The sequence below is a fragment of the Podarcis raffonei genome, chromosome 10 (genome assembly GCF_027172205.1).
Source record: "Podarcis raffonei isolate rPodRaf1 chromosome 10, rPodRaf1.pri, whole genome shotgun sequence".
In the NCBI taxonomy this organism is placed as follows: domain Eukaryota; kingdom Metazoa; phylum Chordata; class Lepidosauria; order Squamata; family Lacertidae; genus Podarcis; species Podarcis raffonei.
In genome coordinates this window covers 12785448-12791447 of record NC_070611.1, presented here as the reverse complement: position 1 = coordinate 12791447, position 6000 = coordinate 12785448, and positions in this window count along the sequence as shown.

Sequence of the window (6000 nt, the reverse complement as noted above, 5' to 3'; positions counted from 1 at the left end):
TCCACTCACATTTCTAGTGCTGTATATTATTAATAAATTGTATACAGCTGCCCCAGTGCTCTAGAAATTAGTAAAGGTAAAGGGACCCCAGACCATTAGGTCCAGTCGTGACCAACTCTGGGGTTATGCGCTCATCTCACTTTATTGGCCGAGGGAGCCGGCATACAGCTTCCGGGTTATGTGGCCAGCATGACTAAGCCGCTTCTGGCGAACCAGAGCTGTGCATCAAACTATTTTAGCCCCTTTAATGATACGGCTGTAAATCAGCTTGAGACATATATGTAATACAAAAGGTGATTCATCAATATAGGGCTAAGAGTAATAGGAATGATGATTGTAACAACAACAATAAATTTACCATCTGCTTTCTATATGATTGGGATAGATACATGTATGTTGCTGACACTTCTAGTTTGGTCATCTGTGACCCAGCAAATTACCCAAAACCATATGCTTAACTTTATAAACAGAGAAGCTACCTACACAATGAATTATTAGCCCATGAGCTTAAACCACTTGGCTGGCAGTGCAAATAACTCCCCACTGTGAAGGACTGAACCTTTGTGAAGTGGGAATGACTGCAGAGTCACAGTATTGACTAAAGTAAATCAACTACAGGGGTCTGTATTGATGTGAGGTTAATGGGAGTCAGGTAAGGGGAGAAGGAGTGAGAATATATACAGGATACATCTGTGCAATCAAGAAGTCCTTGAGCCCAATTTAAAATTAGTAGTTCTATTAAACACAATAAATGTCAGTCACTTTTTAATCTATCTTCTTCCGAGCTGGAGTGTTGGGTCCTAGTGATTCCTTAACCACACATTGCATTCTACCAGCTGGCTGCAATACTAGCAAAACAACAACAACATGGGACACAGCAGTTATGAGCTACTGGTTTCTGCAGCCACAGCAGCTGCTGCGATTCTCCAGCAATTTGACTTCACCCTCGGAGGCGCATTGTCTTGAGACAGATGGATGCTGACAAGAATAACAATAATAATAATAAATTTTATTTATACCCCACCCTCCCCTGCCAAGACAGTGCTCAGGGCGGCTAAAAACCAATAATAAATAATGATGGTGATGATGCAATTGGATCGTCCCTGTGATGGGGAGGGGGCTGAAGACTCTTACGCCCCCCCACCTTTTGAAGCGAAGAACACTTTGAGCAGTGCCAACCAACATCCCATTTTAAACTGGGATGCTTGGATTCAAGCTGAGAGTCTCATTGACTTCCGTTGGACCAAAGTGGTTTACATCCGAGAATTTCAATTTCACCGAATTGCAGATTTAGCAAGAAGCAATGTTTATATTATACAAATGTCAGTCCGTCTGGGAAAATATATAACAATTTAGCACTTGGAGCTGTATCGGTTGCCTAACTGTTACATTCAAACTGCTACTAATTAAATCTCCAAAGACCTGCAATGGAGGGAGGCCAATTGCTTTATATGTATAAGAGGAAATATTTACCTAGGATAACTCTTGATTTGTTCTTTCAGACTAGCTGGGTAGGAGTTGTTAGCATGAGATGTACAAATTATTAGGATTAACTTTGTTTATACAGGCAGGCTGGGGGGGTTGGGACCCAGCAAATGGGCCCTCTTGAAAATTGCTTTGCACTCAGTTTCAATTAGATGGCTCAGCTATTGCTCATTCTGTTTAATAGACCTTCTGCCAAGACCGAAGCTCTCCAAATTAATATAGATGAAGGGAATAATATTACAGCAGATAATAAAAAGAAGAAATAACTTTCAACCGTAATTCACCTTTTACCATTCGCATTTCTAAAATGACTACCAGGTGTCTAAATTTATGGGTATGCCCAACAGTGTGACCTCCTGCTCTAAACCAATGGCTATGGGCTTATTTGGTGGTGGCCATTTTAATTTCCTATAGTGCCCCTGGCATAGTGTCACTCTGGGGCTCCATGGGAAGTCAAAATGGCTGCCTATCTCCATCACTGCCAGGAAAGCCAACAGTCAGAGCCTGGAGCACTGTGGAACCTGACAGGACCATGGGACTACAACAGCTACCCAAGGACACCCAGTGCTGGCTCCAGTTCTGGGTACGGCCCAGACAATGAGATAAAATCAGGGTGAATGTTATGTCCACTGAGGTTTTCTAAGAGTGCATTCTCAAGTTCACTTTTAGTTCAATTACTAATTTAGTTCAATTAGTTACTGCCCACTCCTTCAACTATCATGTTGTGTTGATACTCAGTCTGATTATTTCAAATATTATCTCACCCCTTCACTGTGTGTGTATGGCTGGTGAAACCTATAAACGCCAGAGGTTGTTACATCTGTCTTTCCTTTCGACAGCTCACTTCCATCATGAGAATTGCCGTTTTAAAGCACTTAATCACTCATTAGCCTGCATTTCAAACGCCGGTTGCTCCAAATCAAAACAATGTTTTCTTCTTCTTGGGAACAATGCCACTTACGAAGGTGTTCGCTGCCTGCGCTTTCTCTTAATTTGGCTCTCTTGCGACAATTCGTGGCGGTGAATCAAGCCATTGTTTAATTGAGGGTCAGTGTGGCTGACCCTCAATTAGAGAAGTTTCAAGGCCTGCTTCCCATCTCCCTCTCCTTTTCCATCCTCTGCTATTTATTGAGACCCCGTCTCGCTGTGTTATCTGCGGGAGACATTAAGGAGCAAAGCAATCAGTGTTTCAAAACTGAGGGGAAGCCAATCACTCTCCTCATCAAGACAGCCAACTCCAGTTAAAGGCGCTGAGGTCACGGAGGCTCTTCTCCAAAAGAGGTTAGGCACACTGGTTTATTGGTTACCTCTGGCGCTTATTTTAAATCCCCTCATTATGAGTATCTTTAGACACTGAGCTAATAGTCCCCTAAGGAGCAATAGGCTTTTTAGCTGTCTTGAAGAAGGGTCTATTTACTGGATCCTCATTCCCGTATTGCTGAGTTAAGTTATCTTGTCTCTGGTCGGTCTCCCTGCTCTTAGCCTTGTCACCATTTCTTGCATCTAAGGACTGTTCTCGACTCTTTTTAACTGGGGACAAAATGGAGTTGTGTTTCTGCCAGTGTCACTGTAGTGAAACAGCTCCCCCCAATGGCTTTATCCAAATGGCATGGTTGTTGGTGCTGCAACCCTTTTTAAAAAAAAAGTTGGACAGTGTTGTCGGAGCATCTGTATGGATCGCATAAAGAAGGCTGATTACCGAATAATTGATGCTTTTGAGGAGGAGGAGACTCTTGAGAGTCCCATGGACTGCAAGAAGATCAAACTTATCCATTCTGAAGGAAATCAGCCCTGAGTGCTCACTGGAAGGACAGATCCTGAAGCTGAGGCTCCAATACTTTGGCCACCTCATGAGAAGAGAAGACTCCCTGGAAAAGACCCTGATGTTGGGAAAGATAGAGGGCACAAGGAGAAGAGGACGACAGAGGACGAGATGGTTGGACAGTGTTCTCGAAGCTACCAGCATGAGTTTGACCAAACTGTGGGAGGCAGTGGAAGACAGGAGTGCCTGGCATGCTCTGGTCCATGGGGTCACGAAGAGTCGGACATGACTAAACGACTAAACAACAACAACAACAAAGGAGTGTCTGAGATCAAATATTTATTTACTGCTTTAAATACATTCCATACCTTCTGCTGCCTCTTCTTTTTTAACAAAAACAAAAAACAAAACCCAATGTGAAACTCATCCCGTCCCCCTCTAATTTAAAAAAGTGCAAAATTCACTTTGTAAAAGCCCCACATGAATAACTCTGCTGTCATGCTGTAGTTCTGTAAAATGGGAACAGTCATGATCTACTCCCCTGGATTGTAACAGGGAACATTCAGGCAAAGCCACTTCCGCCCTTCGAAGGAGGTGGAGTTGCGCGTTTCACAGCCCAGCCCCATGCGATTGGGGGGAGTCCCAGCCGCATCATCCCCTGGCCAGCCAATCAGCTGGCTCTGGGGGTGTGGCCTGCCCTACTTAAGGCAAGACGCAGCTAGGGATCTCCCTCTTTCCCTGCCTGCCAGCTGTTCCTGCTTTTCCCACCCTCCTGCTCAATAAGGTTTTCATTCCTTGACCTTGCTATGGACCTTGGTTGGTCGCCATTGAGGGGCCTGGTAAGAATTTTCCCACTAGGCAAATTGGCACCAGCCACTTGGTTTTCGCCTACCTCATAGCAAATCGTCACAACTTTCTTGGTATTGGCGCTTAGGCATTGGTATTGTTCTGTAGATGGAAGATGGGAGGAAGCGCCATCACCTGCCCCGCATATTGAAGAGTAGTCCAATAAAGGTTTCCGTGGGGGGGGGGCTGCCCGAAGCCTATGGAGCCGAGGGCCTAAGGCACGCCCCCGAGCGGTGACCCTGGGGGAGTTCCTAGTTGATGTGCATCAGCAGGACTCTCCCTACTGGTGGTTAAACCTTACCGGACTTCAAGCGGATGGGCTGAAGTTGGATATAGTCGGTTAGGACCAATGCCTAAGCCAATACCGCTCATCACCTGTAACCAATAAAGTTGTGGCCTTATTTAGCCCATTAACCTTAATAATTGTGCCATGTGTCTTTATTTCCAGCGGGGGGGGGGACTTGCCATGCAATAAGATCAAGTCACAAACCTGTTATTACAAAGCACTGTGGGTCACTGAGTTGATTCCCTTGGCTTCTTAGGCACCAACAGGGGTGCCAACTTGAATAAAATATTGGTGGAGGGGATCAGGTAACCCCCACCCCGCATAATCAATCACATGATGTGGCACTTGTACACCATTTAAATGGCAGTGTCTATCAGCTTTAGGGGGGCCCCGGCCCCCTCAAATATTTATTACTCCTATGGCTATCAACACTCTTTAGGCATATATGTAGTTCAGATACTACATACCTCAGCTACCATGTAACAGTTCTGATGCTCTGATGCTGTGGCATGGAGCAGTAGTTGCAATTGTTCCTGGTAAGCTATCTCAGAAGACACCTTATTCCCTGCATGAGTTTTGATGGAACTGCTCTGACCATTTACAGCAGCATTCTTCATTGTTGCAGGACACCTGAGCTGTATGGTCTCCTAACTTCAGGCATGTTTTGACTCTGCTGTCCACTTTTATGTCAATCGCAGGCACATACGTTTTGCAGCCTATTACAGACTGCAAAGCACATGGTCCAGCAAAACTGCGAGCAATGAAACTATGCCTATAACTTAAATTTGGGCTGAGCAGAAACAGGCACAAAGCACTCCTCTTAGGGAGAGCACTTCTACATCCCCAAAATTAAAAGACAAAACAGAACAGATATTTGCAAAACATAAATAATGCATGTGCTCATTTAAATGTGGAGTTGTAAATTTTGAAATAATTTTTATAATTCAGATAGAAATACAGTTCCACCTTGGTTCTCAAACTTAATCCGTTCCGGGAAGTCCTTTCCAAAACCAAAGCATTCCAAAACCAAGGCACGTTTTCTCTTAGAAAGTACTGTACTGCAAAATGGATTAATCCGTTCCAGACTTTTAAAAACAACCCCTAAAACAGCAATTTAGCGTGAATTTGACTATCTAACGAGACCATTGATCCATAAAATGAAAGCAATAAACAATGTACTGCAGTCACACAATCAATCAATCAATCAGTAGCTGAACTGGGTTCTTCCACACAGTCACTAAAACAAAACAAAAAGAGCCACAAAAATGCAAAATAAATAGCACAAGCAGACAGACTTCAGTGTAACACTCAAAACAGAAGTGTGGCACTCAAACTGGAAGCACAACACTCAAAATGGAGCACGTTCGGCTTCTGAAAAATGTTTGCAAACCGAAACACTTACATCCAGGTTTGGGTTCCAAGTTGTTTGAGTACCAAGGCATTTGAGAACCAAGGTGCCACTGTACAGTATACATCACCATTGTATGGGAGATCATGCTCAAGTAACCAGTAGGCCTGTTCAGTCTGCTGTCCAGGAAATAAATGATATTGGTGAACACTGGCTGAAGAAGAAAAAGGCCCTGGTTGTAAGAAACTCATAGTTAAATAGGTATTATTGAAT